General features: G+C 38.8%; 1 pseudogene; it reads right to left on the bottom strand.

Annotated features, from left to right (window-relative positions):
• Positions 1-18,763: 18,763 nt before the first annotated feature.
• LOC143410817 (olfactory receptor 7D4-like) lies at positions 18,764-19,699 on the bottom strand (annotated as a pseudogene).
• Between the last annotated feature and the right edge of the window lie 636 nt (positions 19,700-20,335).

Raw genomic sequence — 20,335 nt, 5'->3', positions numbered from 1 at the left:
CACATTTGGCCAGTATGCATGCCAAGACCCTTTTGATTCTACACATCTGGTTCCCCTTCATGGGCATATGATTATATCATGATAAACACAACTGCTATTTAACTATAATGCTCTCTAAAAATCAAAGGGAGGTCAGTATGGCAGAGGACAGGGACTGCAGGAGGAAGGATAGGAGGGTAAGGAGAAATACTAGGTGATGATACTGGCCAAATTATACCACTTTATTGTGTGCATGTATGAATATGTAACACTGAATCTCACCATTATGTAAAACTATAATACACTCATAATAATATGGAAAAAGCCCAAATCCAACTATTAAGTATAACTATAATGATAATTATTTTTTAAATTGGTAAGTTAATGTAGCTTTTAAGAGTGAATTTGTACATGCATTTTTCTTCAGAGATCACACCCCTATCCCCTGTTGATATATTATATAGAAACTCTTATTTGTGTTTTATGGAGAGATGAACAACAATTTTGAAGTGATTGTCATACCTTACTGGTTAAACAGTGTACTTTCTTCAGGTAATGCTTTCTGTAGGATAAAGACTTTGAAGTAGAGGAATGATCTTCACAAATGGAATTATCACTTCAATTTAATGTAAATGGTACATTTCTGAGGCAATAGGTATTCTGTTGTGCACTACTTAGATGAGATTTAGGTACCCTTTAGGTAATTTTTAATGGAAACCTTCATGGGAACATAAATTAATATTGACATAAAAACATCAACAGAAAATCACACCTCCCCATTTCATGAAGTAGGCGTGTTTGGGAGACAGGTTTGCAGGAGAGTGGAATCAGCAGAGATAGTAACGTCATGGGGGAAGAGATACTTCTGGAGATGGGTCCAAGGGGTTCCCAGGGCAGAGCGGGAGCTCAGCTCTGGACCAGTGGGTTCTTGGCATATGTGATGGAGAAGAATTTCAGCAGGACCTGGACAGAGGCATGGACAGAAGTTTATTTATGAAGGCAGGTACACATGCAAGGTAGAATGTGGGCTGTCTTGAGGCTGAGAGGAAGCCCTGTTTGGGGCTGGGTATTGAGTGTTTACAGAAGGGCTGTATCAGGTCCTGGGTAGGAGGTGGAGCCAGGGTGGAGCTTCACAATTTTTCCCTGCACTTGTTTATTTCCCCCATATTACAGGGGCATGAGTCCAGGGCATGGGCCAAGGGCATGTGGTTCAAGATTTATAACTGTGCTTTCTAAATCTCAAAGGCTTGTTGATGTGTCCTTTAAGATTCATAATTCCCCTCTCTTTATCCTAAATCCCTAGCTCACTAGGAACAGAAATTTCTCAGGTAATTATTCAAATCTCTCTATACAGTGTTACTCCTGAGACAAGTATTGTCAAATACCTATATTTTAACATAGATAGTGGGTGTTATTGAAATATGTGAAGGTAATATTCATGGAGCTTTTCCTAAGAGCCAGGAGGTTGTCAGACAGTGAATTCCAACTGTGGTGTAAGAAAAAATCCACCTAGGATTTCACATGCAGATATCCTGATTAAACTGGTGTTGGTCTGATTTTACAGTAAGTGGATAATCGAAAATATCCAAAGATGAATATAACATTAACTGATACAAAACCACTAATTAGGTAATTGGAAAGATTTTTAAAACCAAGGTAGGTAATTATTACCCCAAATTTAGACAAATTCAATCACAGCAAGAAGAGACAAAGAATGAACCCAAATTACACTTACATAGCTTAAGTGAGAGAATTACAATCTGCATATCAGGAATGCCTGACCAGAGAGTCCACAAAGTGGAAATAATGTGGTAATTTTTTTGGTGATGAAATCTTGGGACATTTTTTTGGTGATGAAATCTTAAACTGCAAACTTGATGGAATGAGATCACAAAACCATGGAGCAGTTTTAACAGGTTATCTGGAGGACTGATTAAAGGAAAGAAAAACAGTGAAGAGTTCTGCTATATGCCAGCTATTCTGCTGAAATTGTTTGGGTTCATACAAATAATCCAGTATAAAATCAAATTATTAAAAGTGTTTTTTATCATTTATGTTTTTAATTTCATCTCTTTCAGTCACATTTGTGATCAGGGTTTCTATTGATTTTGTGCATTTAGCTCAATAAGATTTATTGAAATTTGAAATGTGCCAAAGACAAGGAAATTTGCTTTATATTACATACCTTTAAAGAGCAAGCTTTAATCTTCAGAGGAGGGCAATAAGAAAATAAAAAATGATGAGACACTTTGAAAATAAATGGCTCATGACCATGTTTTCTGACTGAGACTCATTGCCCTCAACTTGTTAGAACAAAACAAGGTAAACTGAGCTGGTTCTTAATAAACTTCCATGAACATTATTTTTTCTTAATAAAAAACATTACTTTTCCTGAATTTCCCCTTAAATGGTAGGCTATAATTTACTGCAATCATGAAATTCTTCTTTCTGCTTCAGGACTGTTAACAATGATCAGTTAAATGTCTGAAATAGGGTGTGGAGAGAGGGTTGAATGATGTAGATAGCAACAGTGAAAGAGTGTGCAAGTCTGGGTGTCTCAGGACAGAGACCTATGTTGAGGGCATGTGGATCTCCAGTGTGAACAGCTTTATAGTGAATACCTGAATGCACATGCATGCAGAGTGAGCGGAGCCTGCTGATGTGTTTCTTTTTTTTTTTTCTTAAACTTTTTGCTTTTCAAAAGGTGTCCAAGCAACACAAAAGCACAAAATTTAACTCACATATCAGAATTCTATCTAATGGAACCCTCAGAGGATCCAGACCAGCAGCCCATCCTCTTTGGACTGTTCCTGTGCATGTACCTGGTCACAGTGCTTGGGAACCTGCTCATCATCCTGGCTGTCAGCTCTGACTCCCACCTCCACACACCTATGTACTTCTTCCTCTCCAACCTATCCTTGACTGACATTGGTTTCATCTCCACCACGGTCCCCCAGATGTTGGTGAACATCCTAACTCATAGCAGAGTCATCTCTTACATGGGTAGCCTGACACAGATGTCTATTTTCACTATTTTTGCATGTATGGATTATGTTCTTCTGAGTGTGATGGCCTTTGATCAGTTTGTAGCCATCTGTCACCCCCTGCACTGCTTGGTCATGATGAACCCCCGTCTCTGTGGCTTCTTAATTTTGGTTTCCTTTCTATTAAGCCTTTTAGAATCACTGTTGCACAATTTGATCATCTTAAAAATTACCAACTTCATGAGTGTGGAAATTTCCAGTTTCTTTTGTGATCCTTCTGAACTTCTGGATCTCTCCTCTTCTGACACCTTCTCCAATAACATTGTCAAATATTTTCTGGGAGCATTTTATGACCTTTTCCCCATCTCAGGGATTTTTTTCTTTTACTGTAAAATTGTTTCCACCATTCTGAGGATCCCATCATCAGGGGGGAAATACAAAGCCTTCGCCACCTGTGGCTCTCACCTGGCAGTTGTTTGCTTATTTATAAGCACAGGTTTTGGAGTGTACCTTGGGTCAGCTGCATCACATTCTCCCAGGAAGGGTGCAGTGGCCTCCATGATGTACATTGTGGTCACCCCCATGCTGAACCCCTTCATCTACGGCCTGAGGAACAGGGACATTAAAGGTGCCCTGAGGAGGCTGCCCAGCAGGATGGCCTAAATCTCAGACCCTGTGGTGTCCAGTTGCAATGTGTGTTGGAAAATTCATTATAACTAATTATCAAGTTGGGTTAATCTACCTCTTCAGGAACATTGATGGGTTTAATATCACACATGATGTAAGTGAAATGCCTGCAGTCAGTGCTGGGGAGGAATGCTTGGGAGTTCTTCATATTTGGAACAAAGGATCACTTTGAAATAATGAAAGATTTTTGAGATAGTGATGATGAATATTTTTAAAAAATTATGTGATTAGTGATGCTTATCATAATACTTGAGAATGGTTAAAAGAGAATTTTTAACTTCAATTTACTGCAATAATATTAATATAAAGCTAAAAAGTTTTTTAAAGAAATGAAAAATTTATAGTAGAGAAGAGAAGAGCCTCTTCCTTAATAGAGATAAACTGATAAACACTGATAGATGTTCATTTTCTGCTCCTCTTCTGCATCATTAATATTAGGAAGCTCTTAAGAGTTGCTGATATGCTTTAGCTACTTGGTAAACTAGGAGCCTTATGCACTGAGCCACCAAAGTCACACAGTGATCAACAACCAGCCTGTGCCTCCAGTCCTTCAGCTTGAGGACCCCAGTACAGTGGGCAATATTATGCATATCTTCCTGCTCTGTGGATGTCTGTATTAGGAAGAACCTATCTGACCGTGTGTTGATACCCCAAGTCTGAAGTTAGGGCCACTGGGCACCAGGGAGGTGGGGGCTTTGGACCTGCCCTCCTTAGTCCTAAATCAACAGAGCCCCAGTGTGAATCAGGAGCTGCTGTGGAAGGGAAGGGTGAAGGAAGAACATTGCATAGCATTATTTCTTCACCATTAGAAGGAGCATGCACTTTGTCTACCCAGATGGGAGAACAAGGTGCACATCATCAGGGATGGTACTGTGAGTTCATATGCTTTGTTGTGGTGATGACAACAGAAAGCTCATGGAAAGTCCTCTTTAACTGCCACCTGACTCTCTTTGCCACACACTGTGTCCTCAACACTCCAGATCGTCTGTGAAGGAGATGATGAGGATGAGAATGAAGATGAGGATAATTTTTTTGTTGGGGATTCTGAATGCCAGATGATAAGCTATGTACAATATTTAGAATGTTTGAATTCACGTGCAAAGTCTTTCCACGGCATAAGTATCACACAATTTTATTTTAGAGAAGAGAAATGAGCACAGATGTTCATGGAACTTGGGCTAGATATTCAGATTGAATTACTGAAGCCATGTTTGAAATGCTGTGTGGATTTGAGGCACATGGCATTAGGGCACGCCATTGCTGACAGGTTGTCCCCTCCACAAAACAATCATGTGTTTTAGTTTCCTGTCACTCCAGGATGGAACCAATTTTCTTGTTCACTTCCTTTGGGATTTCTGGTAGATTCCAGGACAAAGCAGTGAAGGGCATCAGTTGCATCATTTGTTCAAGAAAGTCTGAGACAAGACAAAATCTAAGGTCAAGTGGGCACAAGTAATCCAGAACATCCCCCTGTGTCCTGAACTCCAGGACACACCCGCAGCTGCCACATCCACCCTCTTGGTCAAATAGGAGCAAAGTAGGTCTGAATTTCATTACTACTCAGGTACTTTAAAGGGTTAAGAATGTACCAGAGATGCTTCTCTAACTAAGACCTCTTTATTCTGCTGAAAACTTTCTAATTGTTGAAAAAAATTGAAAAAGGTGAGTGCATCAGACCCAGAGACTCACAATTTAATTTTGGTTGCTGCTGGCTGGAATCATCCTTACTTGAACAAAGTGCAGGTGCTAGTGTCTATGATACTCAGTAATGTCCTCCAAGATGATTTCTAGTTGATACAACATCTTTGAACCCAGATTAAACAGAAATTATTTATTGCTGTGTGATTGATATGTAATGAAGTTGTAACATATGGGCAAAAGAAAATTAATTATTATAAATATGTAGATGCCAATCTTTATTATTCAAATCAATTTTCCTGTGCCCTATTACTGTTTTCATATTTCTGTAATGATACAGCCTCTTATTCCCCTTTCATATGTATATGCTGTATGTGGGGTGGAAAACCTTCTCTTTCTCATTTCGGATTTCCCAGAGCCTCTACCATGTTAGGCACAGAGAGATCAAAATTAAAACTATGTTGGTAAACATTGAATAGACCTTTGCTACATTCACAGGTTCTGGCCATGCTCAAGCGGGGTTTCTACACAGTGGTGCTCTCCTTTCTGTATCTTCAATCTACTAAAAAATGTTCCTTTCTACAGCATCTGCAACATTCAATTACTCAACATCAATGACAGAGATGTCCATGAACCTAGGAAACACAAAGCAGGAACAGAGGGAAGGGAAGGACCCTTAGAGCTTGGTCTGAGACACACTTCAGAGTTTCACATCTTTCCAATCCTTCAGAGTCCTTTGACAATCCTTCTGGGCAGTAGACCCACTGTTTTTCATAAAACTGAATGTTTAATTAAAAAAACTTAATAACCAATTAAAAATCACTCAAGTGTATACTTATTACGGTTCAATAGTATTTTTTATTATTTATATTTTAACCTAATAAAAATGGAACTTAAAAAAAAAAAACAGAGAAGTGGTTCCATTCCAAGTTTTCTAAGAAATCTGCATACTGCTTTCCAGAGTGATGGCACCAATTTGCAGTCCCATCAGCAATGTATGAGTGAGCCTTTTTCCCCCCACATTCTCTATTTGTAGATTGTTGGAATTCACGTGCAAAGTCTTTCCATGGCATAAGTATCATATAATTTTATTTTAGAGAAGAGAAATGAGAAAGTTCATGTAACTTGGGCTAGGTATTCAGATTGAATAACTGAAGCCATATTTGAAATGCTGTGTGGATTTGAGGCACATGGCTCTTAATAATTGCCATTCTGACTGGAGTGAGATGAAATCTTAGAGTACTTTTGATTTGCATTTCTCTAATTGCTGGAAATGTTGAACATTTTTTCATATATTTGTTGATCAATTATATATCTTCTGTGAAGTGTCTGTTCAGTTCCTTAGTCCATTTATCAATTGGGTTATTTGTGTTTTGGTGTTAAGTTTTTGGTATGGAACCACCATTTGACCCACCTGTCCCACTCCCTGGTCTATACCCAGAGGACCTGAAATCAGCATACTACAGAGAAACAGCCACATCAATGTTTATAGCAGCTCAATTCACAATAGCTAAACTATGGAACCAACCTAGATGCCCTTCAATAGATGAGTGGATAAAGAAAATGTTGCATATACACAGTGAAATATTTCTCAGCCTAATGGAGAGCTGGAGAATATTTCACAAATGAAATAAGCCAATCTCAAAAAACCAAAGGCCAAATGCTTTCTCTTATATGCAGAAGCTAATCCATAGTGGGTGATGAGTAGGGGAAAATGGAGGAACTTTGGACTGGGCATAGTGCAGTAATGGGAGGAGGGTGGAAGAATGGAGGAATGAGATGGACATTATTACCCTATGTACATGTATGATTGCATGAGTTGTGTGATTCTGCATCATGTACAGCTAGAGAAATGAGAAGTTGTGTTATGTTTGTGTACAACGAATTAATTGAAATGCATTCTACTTTCATGTATAAGCAGTTAGAACAAATTTAAAAAAAAGAAAAAAAAGAAGTGTTTAAAAACATAAAATAAAAGAAGTAATTGATTATGCAAGTTTCTTCCTAATTACAGCTAGGGTCCAAATCTTAAATGGATCTTAAATTTTTCTTCTTCATCTTTCTGCATTAATGTTGGGAAGTCCTTAGAGATGGGTATTGCATGGACCAATTAGTCTAATTATGAGCTCTGTGCATAGAGCTTCCAAGGTCATATGTTAGTCCACAATCAGCCTGTGCCTGCAGCCCTTTCTCTGATAGTTCTTGTCCAGTGAGCTGCATGACTCTGTCTCCCTGCTGTGGTTCTGCATCAGGAAGCTCCCAGCTAACAGCATATTCCTGGGAATGCTGGGCACAGAGTCTGAGCCTTTGTTGGGCACCAGGTATGGGTGGGTCTTGGCATGTGCAGTCCTTACCATTACCCAGCAGAGAAGCAGCATAACCCTGTAAGTCCACTGGGAGCCTTGGAATTGCAAGTATTGCTTCTGTATCAGAAGAAAAAATATCAGAGTTGGAGTTCCCAGATGGGGGGATTTCAGGAGGTCAAGTTTCATGTATGGTATTTGTGATTTTTTTGAATACTTTGCTGGGCTGTCATATACCTTATTTAAAATGTGCTCTCCACCCATGCTGTTTTTATTTTCTATAATAATATCACCTATGACAGCAAAATTGGTCCTTCAACTATGCTTCCTAAGCGCTAGGAAATACCTTATCTTTCACCATCCTGAAAGATAAGGATGATGAGGGGATGACAGAAGCCAGAGCATCATGAACTGACACTCAGGGCTTCCCAGGCTCAGGGGCTGAGGAACAGATTTTGTGTTATCTGTCTCAGTTCTTGTGTGTCCTACTCTGATAATGCATGCCTCATTTATTATTATCTTACAGTAAAAAAGAACTTTATATGTATGCAACTTGTTCTTGTTTGGTAGGAGACAGCAGCCTGTTTGCATTGGGATGCCTGACCATGGACACAGGGCATCACGGGAGAATCCTAGCAGGCTGTCCCATCAGCAAGCCCACTAGTCATTCCTCTTCTGTGTCCTGCAGAAAGAGAGCCTTGCCCATGATGCTCTTCCTTGTGGGATTCCTGGGGAATCACAGGGCAGAGCAGTAGGGGAGCTTGCTGCATACACAATGGAAGAACAGCCACAGGTCACTGGAGAAGTCACAGTAGAGGAGGCTGATGATCATTCAGCAGAAGTCACACTCCTGGGCCCCCTCCAGAACCTCCTTGGAGCTCACCACATGCTCCTCCATACTTGAAAACAGCCCTCTCTATCTCAAAGAAAATCTAATATTGGGTCTTGATTTTATTCTTACTCATAAAACTGGAAAGAATTCAAATGTACACCTGATATTTAGCTGTAGTTAAGACCTCAGGAGCTAGGCAGGAATCTTTATATGGGGTGGGAGAGAGTAAAAACATATAGTGGATGGATTTCAGAGCCTGTCAGTCGCACTTCTTGTCTCTGTGAAGTAGAGCAAATCACTAATGTCTGGATTCAGCCTTGTTATCTGAGTTGATTTTTTTTGCTACAATTGCAATGACTAAGGATTAAATAGATATTTGGTCTTAGGGAATAATATGGGACATTTGAATAAGTTGTAGACAAAATAAGACCTAGATATTGCTGCTGTTAGTAATGATTATGTTAATCTTCATGCCACTCTAATAATTATCCCCTACTCAAAGTTTATATTTTCCTATTTCTGGATGGGATATTTTATTTTTGAATCTCCATATGTAGTCACTGTGTATTTGGCAGAATGTCTCCCTTTGTCTTACTCACTGGGGTCCATTTTTGTCTTGGCACAGGGAGGTATAAAAAATGGATCTCTTCAACATTGAATTCACCTCATCTTTCTTCCCCAAACTGATCAAAATTAATTTGGATTAATGGACTTCTTACTTCTGGTATATGACTATACCACAGTGACTTCCATGTGATGTATATGTAGAAAGCACCAATAAATCATAACAAATAAATAAGCCAAAGGAAGATCTGTACAGGAGGGGGAGGAGAGTGGGGGAGTCAGGAAGGGAGGGATTAGGGGAGAGAATGGGGATTGAAATGGAGTAAATCAAGTTCCATAGGCATATGATTATATTGGGATAAACACAAATACTATGCATAACTATAATGCTCTTAAAAAATCAAAGGGAGATCAGTATGGCAGAGGAAAGGGACTGGGGGAGGGGGGATGGGAGGGAAAGGAGAAATACTAGGGAATGGTACTGGCCAAATTAAATCCTTACATTGTGTGCATGTATGAATATGTACCAATAAATCTCACCACTATGTACAAGTATAATACAAAAATGATATGGAAAAAAATGAACTCAACTACTGAGTGTACTATAATGATGATTTTCTAAAATTGGTAAATATATGTAGATCTGATGTAGTAAACTTGGACATTAAATGTTCCAATATGTTATAGAGAATTTCTTATTTGTGTGATATGGATACAGGAACAGCATTTTTGAAATGATTGTCATATTGAAAATCTTACTGGATCAATGATGCACTTTCTTCAGGTAATGCTTTGTTTAGGATGAAGACTTTGAAGTAGAGGAATGATCTACAAAAATGGAATTAGCACCTCCAATTAATGTAAATGGTGCATTTCTGGGGCAATAGGTATTGTGTTGTGCACTACTTAGATGTGATTTAGGTGCCCTTTAGGTAATTTTTAATGGAAACCTTTATGGGAACATAAATTAATATTGACATAGAAACATCGACAGAAAATCACACCTCCCCATCTCATGAAGTAGGTTGTTTGGGAGACAGGTTTGCAGGAGAGTGAGATCAGGCAGAGATACTAATGTCATGGGAGAAGAGATGTTTCTGGAGATGAGTCCAAAGGGTTCCCAGGGCAGAGGGGGAGCTCAACTCCAGACCACTGGGGTTCTTGGTATATGTGATGGAGAAGGATTTCATGCCTGGACAGAGGCATGGACAGAGGTTTATTTATGAAAGCAGGTACACATTCAGGAAAGATTCAGAAGTTGAGGAGGGTCACAGAAGAAACTGGAAATTTCCACACTCTTGAAATTGTGGGTTGTCTTGAGGGTGAGAGGCAGCCCTGTTTTGGGCACGGTGTCCAATGTTTATAGAAGGGCTGTATCAGGTCCTGGACAGGAGGTGAGCCGGGGTGGAGTTGCACAATTTTGCACCACTTTTCCCTGCACTTGTTTATTTTCCCCAAATTACAGGGGCATGAGCCCAGGGCATGGGCCAAGGGCATGGGCCAAAGCTTGAAGCAAGGGTAAGGGCATGGGCCAAAGGCATGGGCAAGGGCATGGGCATGGGCCAAGAACATTGGTAAAAAATAACATGCTGTTCAAGATTCATAACTGTGCTTTCATGACTATCGCTTTTTCTTAGTAGAAAAGTTATTACTTTTCCTGAATTTTATCTTAAAGAGTAGGCTATATTTTATTGTGATCACAAACTTCTTCTCTCCTCTGCTCCTGGGCTTCTAAGTTTTCTCAGTTCAATGTCTCCAAAGAGGGTGTTGAAAGAGGGGTGAATGATGGAGAGAGCAACAGTGAACGATTGAGCAGACTGGGTGTTGCACTCCTGAGAACTATTGAGGGCATGTGGATCTCCAGTGTGAGCAGCTTCTTAGTGAATAGCTGAATTCAAATGCACACAGAGTGAGGGGTGCCTGCTGATGTATTTCTTTTTTTCTTACATTCTTTGCTTTTTCATTAGGTGTCCAAGCAGCACAGAAGCACAAAACTTAACATGTGTTTCAGGGTTCTCTCTCCTGGGACTCTCAGAGGATCCAGACCTGCAGCCCATCCTCTTTGGACTGTTCCTGTGCATGTACCTGGTCACAGTGCTTGGGAACCTGCTCATCATCCTGGCTGTCAGCTCTGACCCCCACCTCCACACCCCCATGCACTTCTTCCTCTCCACACTGTCCTTGACTGACATCTGCTTCATCTCCACCACAGTCCCAAAGATGCTCATGAACATTCAGACTCACAGCAGAGCCATCTCCTATGTGGGCTGCCTGACACAGATGTCTACTTTTACCATTTTTGTCTGTATGGATTACATGATTCTGACTGCAATGGCCTATGACCGGTTTGTAGCCATCTGTCATCCCCTGCACTATTTGGTCAGGATGAACCCTCGTCTCTGTGGATTCTTAATTTTGGTTTCATTTTTGTTCAGCCTTTTGGATTCCCAGCTGGTTATTTTGATGATCTTAAAAATTACCATCTTCAAGAGTGTGGAAATTTCCAGTTTCTTCTGTGACCCTTCTCAACTTCTGAATCTTTCCTGTTCTGACACCTTCTCTAATAACATTGTCAAATATTTCCTGGGAGCCTTCTATGGCCTTTTCCCCATCTCAGGGATCCTTTTCTCTTACTATAAAATTGTTTCCTCCATCCTGAGGATTCCATCCTCAGGGGGGAGGTACAAAGCCTTCTCCACCTGTGGCTCTCACCTGGCAGTTGTTGGCTTATTTTTAGGGACAGGCTTTGGAGTGTACCTTGGGTCAGCTGCATCACATTCTCCCAGGAAGGGTGCAGTGGCCTCAGTGGTGTACACTGTGGTCACCCCCATGCTGAACCCCTTCATCTACAGCCTGAGGAACAGGGACATTAAAGGTGCCCTGAGGAGGCTGCACAGCAGGAGGGTCTAATCTCAGCCCCTGTGGGGTCCAGTTGCAATGTGTATAGGAAAAGGCATTAAAATGAAATATTGAGTTCTGTTAATCTACGTCTTTAGGAATATTAATGGCTTTAGTTTCTCACATTTTTAGTGGAATGACTCTGGCTAGTATTGGGAATGTATGTTTGGAAAATCCTCACATTTTGAACAAAGTATCAGTTTAGAAAAATGGAAAATTTTAAAGTTAAATGAAAGTGATTGTGTCATAGCCACATCCATGTGATTTAGACTGCTGATCTACATACTTCAGAATGGTGAAAATTATAACTTTTTAAAACCTCAATTTATTGTTTTTGCAACAATCAATATAGGAGTATAATAGCAATAGTGAAAATTCTTGAATTGTGGAAGTCAATCAACAAACCTACACCCATATAATTCTCAGTTGTGCAAAATGGAGAGAGGCATAAGAATTTTGAATATATTGCCATAATAATGAACTTAGAAGTTTAATGACATCTCTATAGGTACTTCTATGCATCTGTTTAAAGCATTAGAAACAAATGTTTGTCTTTCACAGATACGCTGAAAAACACCTGTTACTGTCAAATACTACATTTCAAAGTAGTAAGTTTTGTGTTCTTTACAACTCAGATGAGGTTTAGGTTCTTTTTTTATAATTTCTTGAGAAAAGTGTTTATGCATTTATAAGTCAATACTGTTATGCCAATGTAGAGAGCAAAATCAACCTGACAAATTTATGCCACTAGTTGGTTTCAGTGAGAGCTCTGCAGAATGGAATTATGCAGAGTTATCAAAAAGTCAAAGTTCAATGTGAATATTTCAATCTAGATTCAGTTGTAGTTATGAAGGAAATATTAGTAAATGATGTTACTAAATTTTAAATTTTCAAATTGTTAGTTTTATTCATGTGAGTAATAGGTAATGTTATTTTATGATTTCTGAATGGCAGGATATATTCTAATGCCAAGATTCCCAACCTTGGTATAAGAAAAGATCACCCAGCTTGATGTGGAGGTGCATACCTGTAATCCCAGTGGCTCTTTAGTCCAAGGTAGGAGAATCTCAAGTTCAAAGCCAGCCTGAGCAGCTTAGCAAGGTCCTCGGTAACTTAGCAGGACCCTGTCTGAAAATAAAAAATGAAAAAGGGCTAGTCATGTGGTTCACTGGTTTAACACCATGGGTTCAAACCCTGATATACATATATATATATATATATATATATATATATATATATATATATATATATATATATATATATAAACAAAAAACCAAAACACAAGCCTCAGGACTGTTAAAAGACAAACAGCTTTTGGCAGACTACTTCTATCCTTACAGGGAGATCAATAACCTCAGAGTTTTGGAACTCCTGGAAGAACAGTGGCACCGAACAATGTGTTCTGATAATGATTGTTCATCTGTAATGTCATAGTCAGATTATGCAGTGCTGGCTCTTATACAATGTTAATATATATCCTTCATTGAAAGAATCCAGACCATTATCTTAGAAAATAATACCTCACACTAAATTGCGTATTGCTTTTCTTTAATTAAAATGGATTCTATTTCTAAAACGTAGAAAGCTATTTCTTATGTTGTGATTTCATTTCCCACACCCCTGGGGTAGGCTGCACATTACTGTGATCATGAGCCTGTTATATCTAGTGTTCTTGGTCTTTCAATGCTCTTTTGTTTAGAGTCCCTAAAGTAGGTTGGGCAGAATGGCACATGTCAGTAATCCTAATGAGTAAGGAGTTTGAAGCAGGAGGATTACAAATTCAAGCCTAGACTCTGCAACTTATTGAGACACTGTGGATGTACTTAATATTAAAAGGACTGTGGATGTACTTCAGTGCTTGCCTAGTATGTAGAAGATCCTGGATTCAATATTTACTTCCTAAAAAATGTACAGAAATAGTTGAATAATATAGAAACCAAAAATGGAAGATTTCCAAGAAGATGGAGTTTGTCACAACTGTGAGATGTTGTTGAAGGTGTGTGGGCCTCAGGTCTGGATACTCAACTGTGAATGCTTGGAGTAAACATGTATACAGTCCTGAGTGCTTTCTTGCTGTTTTCTTTATCCTACCTTCTTTTCTACTCAAAGGTGTCCTATAAACACAGAAACAGAAAACTAACATGCATGTAGAATTCCACCTCATGGAACTCTCAGATGATCAAGCAACTGCAGCGTGTCCTCTTAGGACCGTTTCTGGTCATGATGTGGGAACCTGCTCATAAGAGTGGAAAGGGGCCACTCTGGGGCCACAGGCACTCCCTGTACTAACCAGTATCATGGACCGTGCCTCTGTGGTCTCTTATTTTGGGCATCATCTTTGTTAGACTCTAGGATTCAGCTAAACCATTTGCTGGCCTTGCAACTTGTCTGCTTCCTAGAGGTGGAAATTGGTGATTTCTTCCATCACCCTCCTCAGTGTGTTCTTGTGCCTGTTCTCATACTACTACCAATAGCAGAGTGCTGGGACTCGTTGGTGCCATGTTTGCTTTTTCCTTATCCTGGGAGTCCTTTCCTCTTACTATAAAACCATTACCACCATTTGGAAATTCATCAGGTGGGAAGTATAAAGTGTTCTCCACCTTTTGCTCTCAACTGGCAGTTGTTTGCTTATTTTACGGAACAGGCCTTGGACAGTGTCTTGGATCAGCTGTGCTCCATCCTCCCAGTGAGGGGTTCTCGTTGGTATGCACTGTAACCACCCCTATGCCAACTCTCTTCATCCACAGCCATAGAAACAGGGACATGGCTAGTGCCTGGAAGAGGCTCAAGAGAAGGATGGTCTAAACTCAGAACCTGTGGCATCCTCTGGAATGTGAATTGGAAAAAATAGCAAAACCGAACATGTAGCTTATAAATAGTGCCCTGTTGTTAACTCTTGAAGCTTAATGGCTCTGAGTCCTTATGATTTTTCAAGGTAGAATCATGGTGGATGGTTGGTGAGGTGGAGGATGACAGTTTTTCAAACGAGTGCAAAGTTTTATTTGGGGGAGGGGAAAATCTTCGGGAGATGGAGATAGTTGTGGTTGTACAAAAATGCCAGTGTTACTAATGCCGCCAATCTGTGCACTTAGAAACAGTTAAAGTGGTTTATTTCACTTAATATGATATTCTACAGTTCAAATTGACACACATTTTTATTTTATTGTATTTTACCACAATGAACATGGAAATTAAAAAAAAAAAGATGGATTTCTTTTTTAAAGGAAATATTGTATGGAGTGAATACACTTGAACTTGCTCCTGATTAGAAGAAGACGCTAAATCATTTCTTGAACATTCATTCATTGCTGTGTCTCCCCTTGTCATGATTCACAACATAAAGGTACTCTTATCTGACCTAATAATCTTATCAATGGGGGGAGGTAGAAAATTCACCTGAAAAATACTTATTTTTGTGGTACTGGGAATGAATCTAGGAGCTCTCTACCACTGAGCTGTACGCTTAGCCCTTTTAAGTTCTCTTCTTGTTTTATTTGAAACAGGATCTTGCTAAGTTTCTGAGGCTGACTTTGAACTTGTGATCCCCCTGCCTCAGTTTCCTGAGTTGCTGGGATGACAGGTGTTTGCCATTGTGTTTAGCACAATTGAAAAGTACTAGCTGAGTGGACTGGGACACATGTGTGTATTCTCCTGGCCTCACATTCTTCATTTTAATGGTACTTAGCTGAAGAAACTCTAGGATGAAACAGGTAATACATACCTTGTAGGAATCTATTAAATAGATAATGATAATCATCATTATAATCTACTTAGTGTTAATGCATTTAAATTTATTTGAATTTCAGTAAAACTTCATCCTAAGGGCTGAGAGACCATCACATGTTTATACAATTATCTCTTGACCAGATCAAGACAGAAAATAAACATAATTTACTTATACACTCAAAATCTACCATAGTCAGGGCAAAGATTGTCCCACATACAGTTTGTATGTCTATCTTCTATCACCTTTCTATTAATCTCTCCATCTATCCAGTTACTCAAATGATTATCCCATTGATTACTTTTATTTTGAGAAACTTGAATGATGCAGATGGTGAACGGTACATTTAACAATTTGCAACATAGAGATGCACCTTATCTCTGCCATTGCTCTTCTAGACTTCGAGGCTTTGGAAAGAAAAGAGTACTACTTGCCCTTTGCACAGGTTCTAACCTTAATGTGCTTTGGAGAAATTATTCACTGTCCCATAAGGCAAAGCAAAGACAATTTGACATTCACACATCCAGTAGCCTCTTCCGTCACTGGAGGGAATAACTCTTTAAGGAGATCTCTACATTTCTTAGAAATTAAATGTAAAGTTTATGCTTTATCAGGACTATATAAAAGACCTAGATTTCTTAAATCGTATTTGCAAGATAAAGAATCATAGATTGAGGGTGGGATTTGAATGTTTCTACAAATAATAAAGGGTAAAAAGTGAGGGTAGAAATTTATCATGCACATCTAGAAAAGGTCAAACGTTAGGGTCTTTTTGTTTTCCTTAAGGACATTCATTATGTGTTGGAAAATTAGAAAAATCAGAGAAGAAAGGATTCATTAACTGCACAAATATAGCTCTTTTAGGTTTCATTCAACATGTCCTTTACACAACACTATGGTAGGGATCCTAATCTGATCCCATATCTATTCACTATGAAATAACTACAGGTTAATATTAAAATTTTGCTGCCACCCAAATGTATTAAAATTTCACAATACCAAGCATCTCTCTATCCAGTTCAGCTCTATACACTTGCTGTTTGGTTACATGATCTTGCCAAATTTACTTCTAACATTTATCCACACACATTCAGGTTTATTATACCAATTAATTTTGAATCAATGTCTAAATTTGTCTCTCTGAGCCACAAGGCTCTCATGGATGGGGTGTGGTATTTTCCAAGGATTATAATTTTTGAACAACTGGTGTTATCAACTTCAAAACTGACTGGACAAAAGTACATTTAGTTAATGACTTCACTAGGTGACAACACAGAATTACACAAAACTTTGCAATATATTCTGGAATGAGAGAAATAATTTATTTTTGAGCTGAAATCAGAAACCCTTGGTGCACTTGCTGTACTTAGGAACAACACAACTTCAGCTTATTGGGAGGTTGTGAGGACATCCTGCAGCTTTGAGACCAATGTGTTGATGGTTGGGTAGGCCTGACCCTTTGCTGCTCTGTCACCTATTTGCTTACATCAACAGAAGCCACCTGCTGTTTTGTGAGCTGTCCCCAGGGCCCCTCATGATGAGGAACTGAGGGAGCCCTCTTGCCATGAGGAAGGACCTAAATCCTCTCCATGATGAAAAAGTTGGCTTGATTAGGATAGGGAATGCAGATAATAGAAAAAGTGTGGGATTTAGAGCCATGGGATGGCTGCAATCTTAGCAAGCCCTCGACTCTATGCTTGTTGGAAACTTTGGAATATTTGAAGGAGTTGAAAGTTACCAACAACTGTGTGAAGATCAGTATTTTACACTATACCAACATATATCACTTTGACAAAACACCAGAGTTGAATTCTTATCTATATTTAAAAAAAAAAAAAACTTAAATTATCAACGCACAAAATCCCAAATCACAAGAAAGGAGTATGAAAATAAAAACAGGAAGTTCTCATTAGAGACATAAATCTGAATTGCAAAAATGAGAATAGTATCATTGTAATACAATCCCTTATTTACCTGATTCATTAAATGAATTTAAAAGTTTATATTTTGGGGGGGTACCAGGGATTGAACTCAGGGGCATTCGACCACTGAGGCACATCCTCAGCCCTATTTTATATTTTATTTTGAGATGGTCTCATTGAGTTGCTTAGCACCTCGCTTTTGGTGAGGCTGGTTTTGAACTCATGATCCTCTTGCCTCAGCCTCCTGAGTCGCTGGGATTATAGGCATGTGCCATCACACCTGGAAAATTTACAAATATAAAAACAGACATTCGTTTTTTTTTTCTTTAGGTAGGAACAGATTTATTTCATTGACTATGAATTCAGAAGCAGAAGAGCAGTGACTATGATTCTATGAAATGAAATTTTCTTTTGACAACCATGTTACTTTAATTTTTGAATTATTTTTGAACTAGAATTCACAGAACCCAAATTCACTTTGTAAAGTACAAAATGAAGTACTTTTGAACATATTAACATGGTTGTGCAGCCATCACCACTACCTAATTCCAGAATATTTTTATAATCTCAAAATATGGAATCATGTAATATGTGGTCTTTATTTGTCTGCCTTCTATCATTTAACATAATGTTTTCAAGACTCACCTATATTTTGGCATATATAAACATGACATTCGTTTTCATGACTGAACCATATTCATGGATATATGGATGTATCACATTAAGTTACCCACTCATCAATTGATGGATATTTTGGTTTTCCTAGATTTGGGAAGTTATGAAAAATGGTACAATAAACATTTGTGTGGATATTTATGTGTGAATGTTTTCAATTTTCCTGGGTATATACCAAGGATTTAAATTACTGACTCATATGATAAGTATGTGATGAACTATTTGAGGAACTGAAAATTCTGTTCCCAAAATGGTTACAACATTTTATATTCCCACTGGATTAGTCTGAAAGTTCTAATTCTGTGTCCTTGCCAACACATTTTATTGTCTGTCTTTTTGTTTTTTTAATTGGGTGTGAAGTTGCATCTCACTGTGGCTTTAATTTACATTTTCCTCACTAATAGTATTGAGTATTTTTTTTCCATGAGCTTGTAATTGTTTGGGGAGTATAAGAAATTAAGCATGTCATTTAGAGGAGGAAAAGAGCCAGAAATTGAAATCTAGTGCATTTTCCTCAGGGCATAAAACATCTCCTGAGTTCTGAGGTCAGTGATCCATCAAGGACAAGAGGCTGCTCTGTTGAGGAGTCTCCCAGGGACCTGTTCATATCCTTGTTCCTCAGGCTGTAGATGAAGGGGTTCAACATGGGGGTGACCACAGTATACATCACTGAGGCGATCATGGTTCTCTGGGAAGAATAGGTCACAGCAGAACTGAGATAAACCACAAGGCCTGTTCCATAGAACAAGGAGACCACACAGAGGAGGGACCCACAGGTGGAGAAGGCTTTAGACTTGCTCACAGAGGAGGACATCCTCAATAAGGAGGAGACAATCTGAGAGTAGAAGTAGAGGATCCCAGCAACAGGAAATACAACCATCAGGGCAGTTGAAACTTACATAACGATGATACCGACGAGGGCATCAGAGCTGGCCACCTTGAAAAGCTGAGCCACTTCTCAGAAGAAATATGGAATTTCAGTGCCTGTGGAGAAGGCCAGTTGATTCAACAGTAGAATATGAATCAGAGAGAACCAGAACATGATGGTCCAAGACATCAGAACCAGGAGGACACAGAGCCAAGGGTTCATGATGACTGTGTGTTTCAGTGGGTGGCAGACGGCCACAAAGCGGTCATAGGCCATGATGGTCAGTAGCATATTATCCATTCCAACAAAAATCATAAAAAATATACTTGAGTGAGGAATTCTAAGTAGGAAATCTCTTTGCTCTGTGTGTGAATGTTCATCAGCATCTGTGGGATTATGGTAGCTGTCAAACCAATGTCAGCCAAGGACAGGTTGGAGAGGGAGAAGTACATGGGGGTGTGGAGGTGGGAGTCAGAGCTGATGGCCAGGATGATGGGCAGGTTCCCAAGCGCTGTGACCGGGTACATGGACAGGAACAGTCCAAAGAGGAGGGGCTGCAGGTCTGGATTCTCAGAAATGCCCGGGAGGAAGATTGTGTTAGTATTGTGCGGTTTTCTGCTTCCATGCAGCTGATGTATCTGCTGGGAAAGGAGGCAAAACATGTCCAAAAAATAGCCACTGGCCACCCCTTACAGCATCATCTTGGATGAACATCCTTCACTTCTATTGGATCCTGAAAATGACTATTTCCCTCAGCCACGTGGTAGTCCATTTCACTTTTAAATGTCTATAATCATCCACAGTTCTTTAAATGTAACACATTTTTTTTCTTTTTTTGTATTATTGATTCAATTGTTTAAATTCTCAGATTTAAATTTATTGATATAAACTAATTTTTATTTGATATTACCATTCCATAATAATGATATGCCACCAATTTTTCTTGTCTCCAAACTGTTCATTGTAAAACATCTAAAATAAAGATTAATTAGATATTTAATATCAGCAACATTTTTTCTATGACAAAACACTTCATAGTGATGTGACAGTTAACTGACAATATTTTTTTTTACTTTTTAAAAATATAATTACTGCTTTATTGATTGTAAGGTTTAAAATTGCCAGTATTAACTTTAAGAGAACCAACAAATGATAATAATTAATATTGTTATTATTGTTATCATCATTATTATTAGTATCCTTTAATATAATTTCTACCAAAGCATAGCATAGAACTGAGATTTAAAATTGGATTCTTTAG

The sequence above is a fragment of the Callospermophilus lateralis genome, chromosome 1 (assembly GCF_048772815.1).
Source record: "Callospermophilus lateralis isolate mCalLat2 chromosome 1, mCalLat2.hap1, whole genome shotgun sequence".
Lineage (NCBI taxonomy): Eukaryota > Metazoa > Chordata > Mammalia > Rodentia > Sciuridae > Callospermophilus > Callospermophilus lateralis.
Note: the sequence above shows the minus strand (reverse complement) of the source record. Positions and strands in the feature narration are given on the sequence as shown.